Source organism: Choristoneura fumiferana, chromosome 6 (assembly GCF_025370935.1).
Source record: "Choristoneura fumiferana chromosome 6, NRCan_CFum_1, whole genome shotgun sequence".
In the NCBI taxonomy this organism is placed as follows: domain Eukaryota; kingdom Metazoa; phylum Arthropoda; class Insecta; order Lepidoptera; family Tortricidae; genus Choristoneura; species Choristoneura fumiferana.
Genome location: NC_133477.1, coordinates 9,613,795 through 9,634,097, shown reverse-complemented (window position 1 = coordinate 9,634,097; position 20,303 = coordinate 9,613,795). Strand labels below are relative to the sequence as shown.

At 34.9% G+C, this 20,303-nt stretch overlaps 1 protein-coding gene across 1 annotated transcript in view; it reads left to right on the top strand.

The window, feature by feature from the left end:
* The first annotated feature begins 444 nt into the window (after positions 1-444).
* Positions 445-20,303, top strand: part of stg1 (stargazin-like protein) — a 76,186-nt gene continuing 56,327 nt past the window's right edge. Inside the window, exon 1 of the mRNA XM_074088628.1 lies at positions 445-646. The gene's annotated coding sequence lies outside the window, so the exon portion shown is untranslated. The remainder of the gene's footprint in view (positions 647-20,303) is intronic.

The following is a 20,303-nucleotide window of genomic DNA, read 5'->3' as shown; positions in this document are numbered from 1 at the left end:
ATATTTTGGGGTAAAACTAAGTTAAAAACTCAGTGAACTGAAATAAGACGCCAAATAACATAAAAGTCAAGTCGATACAACGGCAACTGGAATCTAAATTGCCGCTTACTATTTTTATTGGGATAATAATCGGAGAACAATGCTAGCTGTAAAGTGACTCGTACTTTACGACTACTCCACGTTTACTGTCCCCTCTGAATGTGACTCAGAAAACTAGAACAAGGCAGTAAATAACGCTCGCAACAATCTCAAAAAAACCAACATTTTAAACCGTACACTCACATCGGCGCCGGAGAAAATATAAAATCCTTAAAACAAAGAGTTCCACGGAACTACTCATTCCTCACATTTCATTTGATATCAATCACAGCTTACAAAGTCTCGGGTGCGTTCGGGGCCGCTCGGTCGACTTCGGAACCATTATCTCGTAGCTCCACTCCAGTGTACCCTCGTCGCTACGAGAACCGCACGCGTCTACGGCGTTACGCCGTAGCGGGGCCGAGTCTACGTAGTCAGAAAACGGATGAAGACAAATCTTTCACATTTCTACCGTGTTAGTGTTGAATTATAAGCGTGCAATGACAGTGTTTTAAACAGTTTTAAGGATTATACAGGGGTTTTAGAACATTTTTATTGGAATTTTATGGTAAGTAAATAAAATAGAAAAAAATCACTTGAAGTAACTATAAAAAATGTTTTTTTGTGAACTTACTAATCTTGTTTGGTTTGACGTTACGGACTTATCTTGTAGGTAGCTGACGCAACCGTCTCCGTCGAAATAAGTTCCGGGTGACACATGACAACCCACGTACTTTTCTCGTCCTTTGTATTTTCAAGGGGCCCTAGCACGCAGTTTTCTTGACATTGATACACGAAATATAGGCTTACGAGATTATCGAATTACGGACCCACGGTTCTATCCCTAGAGGCTTATAAGTCGTTTGTCGTTCGAGTTTACTGTGAACTAGTGTTTACTTACATATTATTGTTTTAACTACCTTTCAACATTGTCGTTTTCATATCACTTTAGCGTGCTGGGAAATTATTTTGGCTGTTAATATTACTTCTAACATATTAAATGCGAAAGTTAGTGAGTTTGCATGTGTGTGCGCGTGTGTATGTTTGTTACTTTTTCACGCTAAATCCTTTCGATAAATTTGAATGACATTTACTCATATTACGTAGACAGCTAGCTGGATGTCTGGAACAATATTATCTGCAACATATAGGTATATCACGATATTTCTACGGGATCTATGTAAAATTTGAAAATCTTAACCGCTAAGTTAAATTTTGTATAATTGTTTATCATATAACATAAATTAAGACTTTAATGTAATATTTTATGACAAGATCGCCTAGTTGTTAATGAAACTGACAACGAAGCTTGCGGTCCCGTGTTCGGTCCCAGGTCGGGGCAGAAGATATATGTAAGTATATAAAAAATATGAATATTTTCTCTCGGGCCTTGGATGTTTAATATATTTTTAATCAATCAATCAATCAAATCAGCCCACATCCACCCACTGCTGGGTAAAAAGGCTTCTTCGTTTTCACGCCACTTTGCCCAATATATCGCAGCTTTAAAATTAAACTAAAATCATTCGGAATTTTCTTTTTTTAAATTTCAACACAACATGTGTTTTATTTAAAGTTTATTTTGGAAATCTGAATATTTCAAATTGTTTCAGTTTAATTTTTAAAGGTGCGATATGTTTAAGTATGATCTATTTATGTATATTTATCCGTTGCCTATACCCATAACACAAGCTTTGCTTACTTTGGGACTAGGTCAATTGGTGTCAAGTGTCCCATGATATTTATTTATTTACCTATTACTTGGGAATTTAGTATAATCCTGGAAGTTCAATTTGACTGCTAGATATAATGTAACCGCGGCTAAAGGCTAATGTGATATATATTAGTCGCATAGATTAACGTTCTGTCGAGAAGCAAAATGACGCTGGGACGTACTAAACTTAACTAATAAATTAAGGACCGCTAATTGCTGCTTCAAAGTTAAATTTATACTTGAATAAGTTTTAATGAAAATCTAGTTGATCTTTTATTAAGAATTCAAATTTCAATTTTAAATGTAATTTAATCTTTGAATGTTTACTAGATGAAATGATTAGTTAGAAAGAAAGCTAGTACGTGTAATGCAAAGTTAAACATAGATTAGAGGAAACTACTTTGTACATTTCTAAGTTTCTCTGCCTTACTTTAGTATTTATGGGGTCTCAGTTAGCAACTAATAGGCGTCTAATTACAACGAGATTGTACCTAGATCTTCATTAATATCTAGTTGACGTTAGTATAGATCTGAAATGCCTCAAGATCGCAATCGTTTCTAAGAAGATGCATATAATACGATGCAATACAATAATGACTCTTTATTAAACACCAACACAATAAATAATAAGCGTGTTTTGTATACAGATGGTCCTAGGTAAGAAGCAGGCATACTTTTTTGTTTTTGACAAAAAAAGTGTCCTTGTAAGTAAATAATTTTTATCTTACAAATTATAATATTAAAAATATTAAAAGCCATTTACAATACATTATAATACAATGACCTTTTATTAGACACCAACACATAGCAAGCAGCTAAGCAATATAGAGATTTTCCAAGGTAAGCAATAAGCGGCCATTTAATTTCAAGTAAATCAAGATTTTTGTAACAAACATTAAAACACAGAGGAACACACTTATCATGCAAAAAAAAATTAGCTCATATTGTCGTAAGCGAGAAGGTATTCCTCACAACCGTAAATAGTCGAGTGGAAAATGCACATTTTGCTGGTTTTCAATGCCTATATTTAAGAATTCAAACAAGTGTTCTAGTTGATCTGCTGATACTGCAATGTGGTTTTTGTTATTAGCATCTTACTGAAAAAGACGCTGACTTATTAAATAATAATAATATTGATAAGATTTCGTTTGCTTCATCACTTTTGCTTTGCAATAATAATTATTTTACTTTGAAGTCATAAAACTCATCAAAATACGCATTTTATACCAAAAATACCTATGTGTAAACAGGGTGATCCGTAATGGTGGAATTTCACGAATGTGGGGTATCATTCAGTACTATATTATTGCTAAAATTCAAGCGTGCCTTCTTTATCTACCTTTTATATAGTAACTGTTTCCTATGGTCAATCATATATATAAATATATATTATTAATGTTCATAGCAGTTTCAAATTAAAGCTGGTTTTATTTTATTTAATGCAAAAAAAATGGATCTTTCAACCCTTGTTGTTTATAAAGATTAGGTAGATACAATTAGGATGGTCACTGTAGTTAAAAATATATATTTTTTAATGTATTCTATGGTTTTGATTCTGTTCTAATTAGTCGACATACACCATAATAATAATGCATCTGATTGACGTTTAAAACTCACATAAAAAGTATATTAAAATGAGGGTGCTACTCTCTACGTTACTGGCATATTTTTACGTAAACTGCATAATATGTCAAAATTTTTGTATGCAAATATTTAATTCTTCTTTCATCCGTTTTCTACCCTTTTATGTGGAAGTCTACTTATTATGAGATAATAATATATGCTTCTTGTATCCCGGGAAAATTAAAAGTTTCTACTGGACACGTTGCGAGCAATAATTAGTAGCCAATAAACATAAATCATGACATGTAGTTTATTTTAACATCAGCGCTATACAATCTAGCTGCAGACCATTAATTTTCAGTTTAATAAATAATCAGATCAGTATTCATGAACATCAGCAAGAGGTTTTGATTTGTAAATTAGTAGATAAAACATTCCCATTTTACCACTGGCCATATGTAGGTAATCTTACTAATAGTAGTGGAAGTTTGTTCGTGTGTATGAGAGTAAAATCCTACAATAGCGATTGGACTGCTAGATCAGAGAATAATTTCAACAAATGAGTTAATGCGTGTGCAAGGTGTACGTGAGCAAGATATACTTTCAGTAATTGAAAATGGATCGTTCACAATAATCATTTAAGTAAACTTTAAACTGCAGAGTGACCATGCACTTACTAAATAATTTAATACGTTTTGTTTAAAATATTTTAAAAAAATAACGTTAAATCTCACTAACACCGGTACGAGATAGTACCCTTAACTGAATAAATCCGGTAAAGTTAGTTCTGCTCACGTCTCATGAAATCACCCTGTATTGTCTAGCATTAACTGAGCTTGAAACATTGATTTTGTATCACGTTCAATACTCTCTGTATAACGAATTAAAAAGGAAAACACCTTAATTTACAAGTTAACGAGTAAAAGTCATGACTAAGTATCGAACCCTACACTGGGCATGATTAGTATTATATATTTAGTATTATTATTATTCGTATTAATATAGACCACTTGACTTGTATTCTTTTCTGGTTTTGATTTAAAGTTTTTTTTTATGTTTTTTTATTTTTTTAATTATTATTTTGATACAAAACAACCTAAATATAAAAAAAAGAAATTTGTTGTAGAGTAATATTTACATTGCCATAACTACTATTATATATAATATAATATATTATAAATAATGAAAATGAAAATTAAAAAAAAAAAAAAAAGATGGGCTGCTATTACAGCAGTCACTGTGGCCACTTAAAATTTTATATTTACCTAATTATCTGAATGTAACATCTCAGTTAAACCTAGGGCGGGACTATCTTAGTTTTAAATTGGGATCGATGGCGTTTTCGAGATTCATAATTATTATTGTCACGTACCTACGTCGTGAAGTATTCCTATTTTTTTAAGTCCAGCTTTGTAACGATTCCGGCTTTAGGAGAGGTACTCGTATAAAGAGCCAAATTTTATTTAAATTCTTCTTACTCTAGCGTGCCCTTTTACGGTATTTTGTAAAAAAATGTAGCCTGACTTAGGTAATAAAATGTTGAAAAAAAAAATATAATAGGGTCTTTATTTAATCAAAGTAAAGTTAGTTAACATAACAAGCTTATTAGGTTTAGGACAAATTTTTGAAGTTGAATTTTACCTACTTCCAGTGATAGGATTGTTTTGACACTTGGTAACATTAAAAATACAGTAATAAATTTGAATCCGAAACGTTACAGTATAGATAAGGAACGCGTGAAGTGGACATTTTTATTAGGGGACCCGATGAGTGAAAGAAAGATGACGTAGGTCTTCTAATGCAACATTTCAAAGTTAGCGTGCATTATGATTTTTCATATTTATCATCACTGATACAGCTTGAATCCATAGGCAACCAGGTGTTAATAGCATTTTTACGGCGCAAATCCACTGTTATATAGCATACATCTAATAAAAAATACACGCCTTTACGATACTTATATCTATTCTGCACACATGCGGCACCCGTCGAAATAACGAACTTTCTATGGCTATGTTGATCCTCGGAAAAGGCAGAATTCTAGCAATAGTAACATACCTATAACTGTAAAGACTTTATTTTAAAATCAAAAACATAGACTTTGTTCCACATTCATGTACTATTTGTTTTTTTTATCGTCAATACGGTTGCTCAACGAAATCCAATATTTTTTTAGAACGAAACGAAAACCACAATAACTGTAAAAAACAACAATGAATAGGTACATTAAAGTGCCAAAAAATAAAAATGGATGTAAAATACAAGTTTATAAGATTACCCTAATCTTGGGTCCTTGTCTTTTAAAACTTTTAAAAGAAAAGGCTTTTCTAAGCTATATTATTACGTAGGCAACTTAATAAAAAATTTAAGGTACTCGAATGTCGATGCGTTACAAACAAGCAGCAGCAATATCTTATTTTATTTCTTAGGATTTCGGACTTTGTGTCATCATCATCTTAGCACCATACCAAATTTAGCCTAGATTCTAGGCCCTAGAACTCTCAGTTATATGTATAGATTTTAAACAGAAAAGAATGTAATATATCTGCGAAATATGCGTATAATCAGCACAAAGCAACAGAAAACAAGGCAGACGGTCTAAACGAACGGTCCGTGTTCAGCGAGAAATTTCAAATATTTCAATACCGCGCCAACTACAGGCCAACTAATTTCAACAAAGGACGTTAATTTTTTACGAACTGTGATAAAAATCAAAGTATTTTTTACAGGTTATTACTGAAATTCAGTCAAGCTTTTAGGTGATATTGTGACGATCGTATATTATATTCTTGTGTAGAGATCGTGCACGAGACGACAAAGTTGAGCATATTTTTCACTGAGTGGACTCGTGTTGATGTGGTCTCATATTCCACACTGGTACATTAGTAGATTGATAACCAAGGGTGGAAAGTGACCCATTTCACTCGAGATATTTCTGGCGCTCGAACAAAGTGAGAGCGCCAATAGCTCGAGGGGAAATGGGTAATTTCACTCGATTTAGACACTTTACTTTTAATTTTTACTGCGAGGAAAGTAAAATACTACAAAAAAAAAGATGTTGACAATAAATTGAATTTACTTATATCCAACCTGCAACGGTACCTATTCGACTGGCCACTTGCCAAGGCGGACCATAAAAAAAACGAGTTGGTCACGACCAAGGAGCTTATATACAAAACTGGAGGTTGAACGCCGAACGAAGAAGTTTGACCTTTATTACTTATTTATATATTCCATCTCTTTCTTAACTTAACTAAAGAAAAAGATGCAATGTTCGTGACGTAATAAAGATCAAATTTCTTGTTTCAAACGGATGTTCTGCGTTCAACCTCCAGTGTTGTATACAAGCTCTTTCGTCACGACGTGCATCTAGATGGCCATGCCGAAACGTGAAAAAAGTGTCATTGACGTAACTCAATTATCTTCGACTCCGTGGCTAATCGAAATATTAAAAAATATTACTTTCCACCCTAGAGGTGAAAACGCAATTTTCCACCCGGCTATCTACCCATGAAAATTAAACTTTCCGAGCAGGAGAAATGAAAAAATAATTTCTTGTTATTTCTTGTTATTCTATGTGTCGTGTCAAATGGTATGATATTGATGTGATTTCAGCATCGACACTTTATTACTCAACAAATATTGTTTTTACTATACCTGTGAAAATCAATGACTGATTATTTTGCCGACTTTTATTGCGCCGATTTTTGATTTGCTGACAAGTAATTTATCGAATCAGGCGTTACTTTGGGGAGATCCATATCAATGAACTATAAACAATTAGGTACTTTGCTCACCCGCGAACTTTCGATAGCTAAGTCTATGAAACAAATGTGTATCTATTCTATTCATGCAGTTCCTCTACCTTCACACTGTAAGAATACCACACAATCGCACAAACCCAACCATACGCTACCACCACACAAGTAGGTACTAATGACGCGTTCCGAACTCAACCACTCACACGCGTCACTTAAAGTAATACTACACATTAAATACATTTTTATAAAAAGCCTAACAACATGTAAAATGAAAGGTTATAGAATAAGCGATTTATTATTATAATTGATACCTGTAAACTTATTTGTCGTTCTTTTTGCATGAAACTATCTGGTGGCGAAATGAAAAACCCTCATCTCAGATGTTTATGGCCGATTGGGGAAGATCAAATAAGGGTAGTTACGTGATGAACGTTGTTCAATCAATCGCATTCCTCATCTATAACTTCCATCATCTATGATCGACATATATATATATATATTGGTATAATAGCACTTTTGGTAACACACTATTTATGACATAACCTTATCACTTTTATTTATGACAAGTACAGTTTCTAGTAACTCATAACGCTGTTCTGTTTTGCTTAGCTATAATCCAATACAGGCACGTTGGTACTCATAAGGCAGTGGAAATACAGTAGAAGGTATTAGGTTGTAACTGTAAGTTACTAGTACATTCTTGGGGTAAACTCGACCTCTGATAATTTCACGATTTAACGATCCACTGAACGGGCATAGTTCAGACGGCTGGTATAAAATATAATAACAAAATGCTGACTTTGTATCCTATCTTATATATACAGGTGTAAAGTAATTAATAGAACCCTTGAACCGTCGATACGGGAGCCAGAAGCCTGATGAAAATGGAAATCTTACTTAAGAAAAAAGGAAGGAAAAAGGGAATCTTTACTCGGCGTAAAACAGTGTTAAGGCATATTTGCACTTTTGATGTAAAATATCCTTAAAATTATCTAACTGTATTGCTATTTTCTGGACATACGAAATCCTTATCAACATTTGTTTGAGTGTTAGGTAATTTCTGAGCACCGGTAACACCTATACAATGTATTACTTACCTAGCCAACCGTGCTTTAGATTCTACAACTAAAACGAACATGTAAGGCAACAGAACCCTAGATTGGTATGGTTTTAGGACAAGTCCCTCTTGGCACGAGTTGTTACTCAAAATCTTATAGCCAACTGACCATTAGAATCAGAATATCAATGAACTAAGCTCACCGTGAAGGTAGCAAGGAAATTATTTTAGTTCATGTTCATTATCGTTTGATCAAAGTTCCATAATAAATAAAGCAACAGTATTTATTAGTTTGTGCGTGCAGTACCCGGTTTTATAACAGGACAGACCCGCTTCTTCTCGTGGGTGTCGTAAAGGATCCGATGTTCGAAAATCGAAGTTCGTATCGTACCGTCCCTCTCGCTCTCGTATTAAATAGTAAAAGTGTCAGAGAGACGGAACGACACGACCTTCAATTTTCGTATTTCGTAGTAGCCCTGCTGATCAGAGTGGGCAGTAGCGCCTCTATTGCCAACTACGAACCGTACTCCAGCAGTGTGGTTTGAGAAAGCAGGGGAAAACCACTTTATACACTATATTTTCGATTAACTGAACTAAATTAAATAAGAATGTTGTTCAATGGTCTTGGAACTAAAAATATCAAACTGTTAACATTTGGTTAAAATCAGTTTCAGTTAGACCGACAATTAGTGGTAAATATATTAAAATTGTATTCGTGTTACAAGTAAGAAGTAGACAAATAATATTTAAAGGTTATACATAGTATGTGCAATCTAAATATGTCATGAAGTTATATTCAATTTATTGTAAGTATGTTTCAAACACATCCTTGTATTGTTTCTGAATAAATAAATAAATAAATAATAATAAATAGTTGACTGGATTTTTCATGAGGTCATTACAAACAGCTTTTACGTACACACAGCCTTATTACAGTTTATATTGTAAAGCAGATAGAAGTAAATTGCTTTTCGCATACGCAAGCACGGCTAGACAAGTGCTAACCACGATCGTTTCAAGCTAAGAATTAATTGACAAGATTGATTATCGTAAGCTGTGCTGCCAGGAGTCGACACATTTGATTAATTGACAACACAGAATTAATGCGCCACACATTTACCGCTAGCGAGGCTTAAATCACTCGCATAAGTGAAGCGTATTGAAAAAACATTAAAAATGTTTCGTTAGTATAGAAATTTTAGTCAGAAATCCATAACTTGTGACAGGTATTCCTGTACTTCACGTTCCGAAAGGCGGTCACCACACCAGTGACTTACAGCCCCAACGGCCATCAGTTCTTTGAGCGGTGTACTTCCCTGAATTTGTGATTTTCAAAACAGAAAGTTACAAAAAAAGCTGTAATCCCACGGCCGGTTAGTAAAAGTATAATTTACTTTCTGGCTCCCAACAAAACACAAACGACTAAAAACGACAAAGGTTTTTCTGAATTGCTGCCCTAAAAACATATTAGTTCACTTCGGCATCGTTACACCTAGCCGAAATTGGCTCAAAAATATCAAACAAGCTCGTTCGAGAAAATAAAAAGAGCTTCGATCGACACCTACGCAATCGGCCCCGTAACATGAAAACTGAAACTCGCGAACGAGCGTAATAAAATGAGCTAAGAAACAAATGCTACTCAACGAAAATGAAACCACAGCCTATTTTCAGAGCCTCGCTACATTATGCTTGAGGTTAAATTAAAATGAATACCAACTTTGTACGAACATGAAATTAATATCTTTCCTTTATATCTTTTTCACGGAATTCAATGAGGAAATCATTTACGCTTTTTAATCTTCCACTTTGCGATTTTTTTTTAATTTTATTGTCAAACTAATTAAATGGAGTACCTACTTACCAAGACAATTTCACTCAGTTAGGATAAAATGAAAAAGCTTTTGAAACAATAGTAGGTTATGCAACTGTTACGCAATAGGGCCCTTAAAAACAAGTGTGGTTTCATAAAAGGATCACATTGAGTGTTTTAGGGCCTAATTACGTACAGTTGCAAACAATATTGACTTAAGTAATTTGTTCCTGACTTGATCTCTTACCTTTTCTTTTATGGTCCTAACACAGTAATTGAAATTTGACAGGTATTTTTCTTGATGTTCACATCTTGTTTTCTTTGTAGTTAGGCTAAGTTTATACTTTTATTTCTGTTTCTGTTTTGCGTTATAGTTGTTTTGTAAGAAACACAGCAGCAATGTCGTGCGCGTGGCCTTATTTTGGTTGGTTTGTTTCGTTGGTTCGCCGCCGGACGACGCTGCCTGACGAAATTGAAACGGCTGCGTTCAGTAAACCGCGTAAGGCCGTGTTGCACGACAGGGTGGCTGTGTTCAATAAAAATGGTCCCGCCGGAAGACCAGCGCTGACTCCATCCCAGGAGTTTGCATTTATGCTGAGGCAGGACCCTTTCACTCACACACCTTTTCATTCATTCATTTTCATTCATATTTTATCTACACACATATTATAAGTACTCTAAGAAAGATTCAGAATCCAGTGACAAATTACCTGCATTACATACTGGCTTGCTCTACCAGTAACATATCCATGGAGGTGTTAAACTAATCTACTTAATAAATAAATTAAAACAGTTAAAGGTATTGGGTTTTTATAGCTTTAAACAACAACACAGCAAAAAAACAATAAAAAAATGACAACAGCGGCAAGACAAATCTCTGTCACGAATGCTTTTTTTTTCAAGACAGACAAATCAGTAAAGTCCTTATTTTATGTCATTCGAGATCAACTTGTCGTGCGATTTATATTAAAAAAAATACCAAAGTGACATTTTGTATCGAGAAAATGTTGAGTCTATGGATACCAGAATAGAGGCCCATTTAAATTTTGCTGATTTTGACAGCTGTTCCAAATTTGAAACTTATTACAAAACAAACATTGTATGTCTTACGGGCGGTACTAGAATTACGAACATCGACTCATTAAAGCCCTCAGTCTTCGACTTCGGGCTTCTAATAGACTCTCGTGCGTAATTCCTTGTTTACCGCCCATAAGACACAATGTACTATTACGCACTATCACAGACAAGACAAGAAAGCTGTCATAGTGAAATTGGTTGTTTAATGCTGGTCATTGCCAACGGTTTTTGAGCGCATTATAGGGGACTTATGATATGGGTGTAGATAAACATTTATCCGTGCGATATGGGAAAATAATTGGATAAGGACAAACATAACTACACAATTACTCAGAGAGTCGTAGTAAATTTCCTCAATAGAGAAATACGAAATAGCTTTAAGTTTCTCAATTAAGTTGTTTTTCAGACTGCTAGAAAATATTTAATTTACAAAATATAATACCGGCACAGTGAATATATTAAGCAATTCGACTCCATCAGATGTCGTACATCGCTTTTTTTTCTCTACTAAACAAAAGCGCGACTGGATTTACATAATCGACTAGGGGGTAATTCATTCCACAGTTTGTCAGAGCGAACAAAGAGACTTTCAATACATAGGTACGGGTTCTAGCGCTAATATACCTTTGACGGATGCAATAGTAGTGGCTTTACAACAGCTTTATCATTTAGCAAATATTACAAACAAAGCATAAAAACTGCCTGTATTTAAGACTGAATCTAGAGCTGGGCTCTAATCCGTTTTAATTGTCTATGGAATTTATTTATTTATTTCATTGTAAAGTCATGTACATATTTGTGAAGGGTGTTACATTTGGTATTATTATTAGTTAGTCCATGACGCCCTGCAAGGGCACACAATAGTTATAATTATGAAGTTAATGGCATTAAATCAACTATTACAATGTCGAAATTTAAAGTGAAATGTTATTCATGCGTTGTAGGTTTTATTTTAATTTCTACCCATAACAAAAATATATATAACTATAGGTACATTGTGAATTAACTAAAATTATTTAAGTATTAACTTTATTTCATGTGGACGAGCTATTGAAAATAAGATTTTACAATATATGTTTGAATAAAATTATGTCAATTTGTATCTTAGTCTAAATGGAAAATATAATAATTATTTATTTATTATTACATTTACTTTAATTCCAATTATTTCAATGTTTCATCGTTCAAGAACTCGTCAACAGAATAACATTTATTAATCAATATTTTCTTTAGTTTCTTTTTAAAATTATTATAGTGAGGTACCTGTCTGATACATTCTAGAATTTTATTCACTATTTGTATGCATTTATATTGGGGACCATTTCTGAACATTGCTAAATATATTATGATGTAATAAGAATTTCAATAACGTTCCTATTAAAGAAAAAACAAAATTAAACAGTACAGGTCTGGGAAGCAATTTAACAATAACATACTGCGGCCCAATATCCTCTCAACGGACGCATATCGGCTGGATTATTAAAAAAAAGGTTTAATATACGAGTATAAAATTGATACGTTGATGCTTTTATCATAGATTTAAATCAAGGTTTTTTATAACTTTTTATTTCCTAGCATGCTTGTGAAGTAGAAAATTTTCGATGAAAAATGATCTTTCAACGCATTGAAATCATTCCCAACATTATTGAACAAGAAGATATTATTATTAAATAAGAAGCCAAAATTTTGGCTCATTTAGATGCACTATATGTCTCTTATAAAAAATAAAAACGTACAAAGCTAGAGCTATAAAGCTACACAGCATAAAATGCGAGAAAAATCACACAATCAGCAAAACATTACAACGCTCAATGTAAATAAGGTATACTACTTAACACTTCGACATGATCTGATAGGTATATTTACATACGTTTAGAATTTGAATAACTTATATTAGTTCAGCATCCACGTTATGTTAAATTTATGTATTCACGTTTATGGTTAGCTACAAGACTTTTATATTGTTATTTTCCAAATTGTTTTATTACTACTACGAAACTCGAAACACGAAGTTCGTATCGTACCGTCCCTCTTGCTCTCGTATTAAATAGTAGACGACCAGATGGCCTAGTGGTTAGAGAACCTGACTACGAAGCTTGAGGTCCCGGGTTTGATTCCCGTGTCGGGGCAGATATTTGTATGAAAAATACGAATGTTTGTTCTCGGGTCTTGGGTGTTTAATATGTATTTAAGTATGTATCTATATCTATATAATTATATTTATCTGTTGCTTAGTACCCATAACACAAGCTTTGCTAAGCTTACTTTGGGACTAGGTCAATTGGTGTGAATTGTCCCGTGATATTTATTTATTTTATTTATTATTCGTAAAAGTGAATCACAATACACAAGTAAGGCAGTTGTCTCACCGCCAGCGAGGAAACGATTGGCTATCGACTATTTTCTCGCTCAAGAAACTAACAAAAGATATAAGATCCTGTGTGAGTAAAAGAGACGCTCTTACATCTTTTGTCGCAGCGACAAGAGCTATAAAACTCGCTGAGCTATAGATACTCGCTCAGCGATGTCAGCTTGGCGGCCGCCCCGCACGAGCGAGTCGAGTGGAGCGAGTAATCGCCCGTCGCACTCGAACACTCGCTTACAGCCGACCGACAAAACTACACCCGCTTCTCGCTGCTCATCCACTCGTTTCTAGTTACTCGCTCTATTCGCTTATCGCTCATCATCGGCGGTGGGACAAGTGCCTAAAGTTGAGAGCCACTTTCTAATGTTCAAGCTGGAAAAAAAGTTGAAAATTATTTACCTAAGAATATCATAAAGACCAAAAATAAATGACAAAATCATTTCGCTTGCAGCCACAGTGAAGACGTGACTTTCGTTGAAACAAAATCAATTAAATTATGTAAGTTTGTTATTAGTAGATAGGTATAGTGTGTTCCCAGGGGGCCTACCATAATCTTTTCATAAACGATCCAATCGCAGAGCAGTTCAATTTAGGCACCTAAACTGAATCGTCGAAATTGGTACCACGACGTTTATTTCTCAGAGCTGAGTCTCAATGGTGTACAAGTGAATGAAAGACCGATATTGTCTCTGGTCCGAAACTGAAACGCTAAGTCGCGAAAGGGATGCCGCTATATGCAAACCAAATATTTAATACCTCTTTATTTTGGAAAACCATAACTCTGTCATTCCGTGTTCTTAGCAACCGTTGTGTTGATTACAAATAAAATGTTAACGCTGCCACTAATTCACGAGTCTCTTTTCTCACTGAAAAATTAGTTTTATCAATGAGAAGTTAAGAAGCACAATGTCGTGAGTACCTATGAAAAGTTATAAAACTTGATTAAAAGTTTAAAAGTTCTTGAAATTTAAAAATATTCCAAGTAAAACTTACAATTCCAAAACAATTGACAGAATGAGTAACTTATACTGAATCGCTAAATTTGACACTGAAGCGATTCAATTCCCACTCAAGTTAAGCGGCATGGTACGAAAACCGCTTGGAGTGAATGAATGAAATGTCTGTATCGCTGTCGCTGGACCGACTGAATCGCAAAAGTAACGTCGTGGTACGAAATAGCGATGCAGTTCAGTTTAGAGCCGAAACTAAATCGTATTAAGAAAGTGTGCTAGGCCCCCAGGGCAGGCGAAAACACGGATAATGAACGATTTATTAAAGCAGGTGTTACTTTGCGGAGGTACATATCAATGAACTAAAAGAATCAAGAAGAATGGAGAAGAAGAAGAAGAGATGTCTAACATCTGGTTTCATAGTGTACGGTTGTGTTGCTCTGAAGATGAGCTCTGGTTGAGTTCGAAATGCGTCAGTGTAGTGTGGTGGTGGTTATAGATGGATTTGTGTGACTTGTGTGTGTTCTTACAGTGTGGAGGTGGAGGATATGCATGAACACCCATATTTTGCATAAACTTAGCTATCATAAGGTCGCGGGTGAGCAAAGAAATTCTATTAGCTTGAAGTTATTATGTTAGCGGCGAAACAAAACGATACGTAGCGCTCTCTATACACTTCTGTATCATCTCGGTGTAGTACGTGCGTTTCGTGGTACGGGTCGGGCGAGCGATAGGGATAAACGACCTGTTTAAAATCAAAAAAAAATCAGCGCTGCAGGCGTTTAACGCTTCAGCATAATGCTGAGTCAGCGACCGTTTCACTTTCGCGGGGACACACAACATTGTATATATTGTATTTAATGTTTTCATGTGTTTTTCTGTAATTTTTTATTTTATTTGTGTTAATTTTGCTGTATATGTGTGTCTTCTGTGTAAGTGAATAAATGTCTTCTTTTCTTTCTTTCTTTCTTTCTGTTTTGTCAGGTTCAGCAGGGCTACTACGAAACTCGAAGTTTGTGTCGTGCGGTCCCTCTGACACTTGTACTATTTAATACGAGAGCAAGAGGGACGGTACGATACGAACTTCGTGTTTCGAGTTTCGTAGTGGCCCTACAGTGACGACCAGCGGATTTTGATGAAATTCGATATTAATATCGGCGGCCCGATCGTAAAATCCGCCAGATCACGAAATTCCATGATATGGCTAAACGTTGGCCAGGCATATCACGATGTGCCTGAGAAATAATACGGCAGATCGATTAGAGGAACGCATTCGTCGATATTCCTAGCTCTATACCGGGCACATCGTAAAATAGTTTCTTTTTTGGCCACTGGTGGCGCTGCGTATGCAATGGCGGCCGTGACCAACTGACCGGTCGTGTTTGTTTAGCGCGTGAAAAATGTCGGCGTTGCAACAAAATGATCTTTAAACCGAAACTAGTGATTGAATTCAAAATAGAAGTGCAAAAGAAGCTTTTGAACATCAGCTCCGTTCTTTTTTATGTGAATCAAACGTATTCTGTGCACAATGTGAAAAAACCATGGACGTCTGCCCGTATTTTAGAGGTTAGTATTTTGTTGATAAATAAAGTATTCACTAGTTGTTATATAGAAATGGTATATAGAAAAATTTAGGTACGACGAGCGAAGCGAGGAGTGGTTAGTATTAATTGTGATCACGACGCACGAGCCGAGCGAGCGAAGCGAGCGTGCCGCGGCAGCGGCCGGCGAAGTGCCAGAACCGATATGGCGGCGTTTCATGATATGCCTAGGAATTTCATGATCTGCCTAAACTGGCCAAATCATGAAATGGCGGCGCTTCATGATATGCCTAGGAATTTCATGATCTGCCTAAACGTCACTAGGCAAATCGTTAAACGGTGAGTTTTGAACGATATGGCGGATGTCCCTTAGCCAATTCATGAAATGGCGGCATTTCACGATATGCCTAGGAATTTCGTGATCTGGCGGATTTTACGATCGGCCGCCGACATTAAGATATTCCCAAGGGATCGAAATAAAATCTTAAAATTTTAACCTTACATTGAGCTTAGAGGAGGTAAGTAGTAATACAGACTGCTCAATTGTTTGCCACTTGTATTGAAAAAGGTTCGGGAGAAACAACCTCGCAGAAGGATCCTCCTTTACGTCGACAACGCTTCGTCGTACACCTCCAGGCGAACGATGAACTATTTGGTGACGTCACCACCCGCTATACAGCCACGACTTTGCCATTTTTAAATATTCCTGAAAATAAAAATAAAACTTCGAGGAAGACGTTTTATGGGCGCTGAGGAAGCAGACTGTGGTTGCGCTTCAAAAGGCCATCGAAGAGACCCCTAAGGACAAGTGGGCAAAGTACGCTTCTTAGTGGGTTTATCGGATTCAGCTAGGTATTTGGACGCGACACTCTTTTAAAAAGATAAAATATAACTAATAACCTGCTAGTTTGCTCAGTTTTTGAATTTCTAAGAACTTTCAGTTTGGCCCTCATGAAAAAATGAATATGATAATAAAAAAGTATATCAGGATGTATATGTTGCGCAAGTTATTTTCCTATATTTACGAAATAATCATTGATGAAATCTGCTGACGCAGCTGGTGTAGACTTTTAAGTTATTAAGTTCATGATTAGTGCAATTATATTTATTTGTAATTATACGTGATATTTTTAATGGTTTTCCGAAGTATTTTATTATGCTTAGTTGATTTGGCCAACAATTTCATTTCATATTTCCTTTTTTTTTTTAATAAGGTTATTACAATAATTTCTATATCTATGGTATGTTATTTTTATTGTTTCATGAAATGGATCATTACGGGCTTGTAGTTGTAATTTATTGCAGTTTTTTTTATACAGCGGAGGATGCCCGGCGTGATCTACATTTTAATTGTGCGATATTTTTTGGTAGGTAGGTATAACTGTAACTATTGTGTTTTCGTTCAATGTTTGCGTTATTTTAAATACGTATAAGGCCTTCTATGACTTTGCTTGGCTCATTACGATGTAACAGTTCCGAAATTTGTTTGGTTTTGAGGTTCATTATTTAAAGCGTGCTCAAAGTTTATAATTGTTTTTTTTTTAAGCAGCTAAGTGAGATTTTGATTAAGAAATGGATAAAAAAGTAGTGAGATGGTCGGAAATAGTCATGTAAAAAATAGCTATTGATGCCAAACATTTGTTTTTATTTATTTTTAACATATAATGGTCCAAACAATTTTCCCCTCATGTAGGAATAGTGTGATCGGCCAAAATACCAAATAAGGATAGCGTATTCAAATAGTGGTCTATTTTTTTGCTCATAATAAGTCTCCAAAGGTGTTGGTGCAATATTGATATTTATTATGCTATTATTTGAAAATTTTAGAGTATCGAGGTGTTTACCCAAAGAGTTTATAAAACACTCAGCATTAGCATTAGACGGAAAACTACATACACAGAAAACAATTATTCAGTATATCTAACTATAAACATGATGCTTGGGAAAGCTTAATTTCTTTAACTTTATGTTTCAATGTGATTTTTACGTACACGACCACCCCACGTACACCCCATCATTCTGATTCATCTGACATTTAGTAAAAACGAATTATAGTTTGGTAGGTGCGGTAGGGATTTATTTGCATTTAATCTACATTCCTTTAGTATTATTACGTCTGTCACAACAGAAATACAGGATAAATTTATCAAGAAGTCGTCGAAATTACAATAGGTACTTATAATGTTTTGAGTTATTACAATGCGGGCTATCGTTTTTTGTCTCACTAGATGGCGCACTGTTGCGTGAGGTTTTTAAGTATGGCTTTCAAAGTCTGTTATTACAGGCGTGAAAACAAAGTTTGGATTAAAATTATATTTAATACACCTTAAATTAAAACCGTACCATAAAAATATCGAGCATGCCACAGTGTTGCATAGTTCCCGTTTTGTTCGGAAAAAAGGGAGGACAAAGGTTTCGAAAGACAAAACTGTCTCAAAACACAGACATTAATTGCTCCGGAACGCATATTTGCCATAATTAATTTCAGGTATTGCAAAATATTCACAAAATTCCCGCCGGCGGGTTCGAATCCCGGCCGGGGCAGATATTTGTATGAATAACACGAATGTTTCTTCTCGGGTCTTGGATGTTTAATATGTATTTAAGTATGTATTTATCTATATAAGTATGTTTATCCGTTGCCTAGTGTCCATAGTACACGCTTTGCTTAGTTTGGGACTAGGTCAATTGGTGTCAAGTGTCCCATGATATATATTTTTTTTTTAATTATTCTAATTATAAATAAACCCGCGTTGCTCACCCAAAAACTATAAGATTTGACATTTCGGAGACCTCACGCTACACTAGCACCTCTAGTGGTGAATTTATACGCGATAGCCCTCATTAAATCACCCCTATCCACCCCCACATGGTTTTTAAGATCGGAAATGTCACGAACAGAACGCGCCATCTCCAGATTGTCAATATCATTCAAAGTTCGGAGCGTGTCATCCATTCTCATTAGTCAGATAATAATGCGTCATATCAATACCATACTTCGTACAGTTAAAATAATATATACGAGTATTTTGGCAGAGCGTTTCCATCCTTACAATAATAATGTACGAATACTGTTCATGGTTAGGTACCGAGTAATGCCGTGTGTCATGTTGTAACGCACAATTATGTTTTAAAACAATATAACCATAAATACCCAAGGTTCGCTTAGTAGTTAATGAGTTATTTAAAAAAATGTGTTCGTGTATGTGTATGTGTATATGTGATGTGTAAAGACTGTATGAAATAAAGTGCGCATGTTTGTGTGTATGTTGTTCGTAAAGTAGGTATGTTTGAAGTACTATAATTGCTATGTTACACACATTTAATAGATCCATATATCTGTAATTATTCAATAGTTTAAGTTCTATCCAAGTTTTATTACTGGTAAATGAGATTGACAGTATGAAGTAAATTATCCATATATAAAATAAGAGAAGTTTCTTGCCTATATGTAGTCAGGCTTCCTGCAGAAGATGTGTAACCTGTGCCTCGCTTTCGATGTGAATAACCGGTGCATTCTCGTTTTTCCGGACGTAAATTTTACCGAAAACCGGCCAGCAGTACTTGTAGCCTTTTGACCTTGCAAGGCCCCGAGCCAAGAAGTATAGGCGAGCAGATTTAGGTGTTAGGTTCTCTGAAAGGAAAACAGGTGTAACTTCCTGAGTCGTGAAACTCAGATGTTTTGCACATAGCTTCGTTTTATTATTTTAATTGTACGATCTTGCCATCTTGAAGAGTTCAAACTTCAGTATAACCGAGTTTGTTTCAATAATTATCGGCATAAGTATGAAACACTGGAGTCATGATATCAACTTTAATGATTTTGTGTTAAATGTTAATTTTATATAATAACTTGCTGTTATTTATTATAAATAAAATTTAAATTATACTTTCCCATTCATGCACTAATTATTGATAATTTTTTATCTCACCAAAAAAGGTTGGTGATCACTCTGTGGTAAGCACTAAACGTCAATATCCGTTATTTCGCCTGCCGTAGAAAAAAAGTATATGTCTGGAATACTTAAGTCAAATACTTAAGTGCTTGTTTTAGTAGTTTTTTTTTTTAATTTAACTAAGCTGAATGCTCTTGACGTTATGAAATTTATCATTTACATAAATATATATGACCATTTTGGTAAAAATGTGGCAAATGTGGCCATCTATGTTGACTTTTCTACAAAAGTGACGACGAAAATGTATAGATTTACAAAACCTACATGTTTATGAAATTAAGATAGACGAATCACTCACGTACTATTAATACCCGAGGTGAACTCGACTTATTTCGAACCAATATCCGTGGTTCATTGTCAAGGAGAGTCTGAACAGAAATCCAACCGTGAACACGAGTCGTAATATTCGTAGCTAACTAACCTTTATGCTC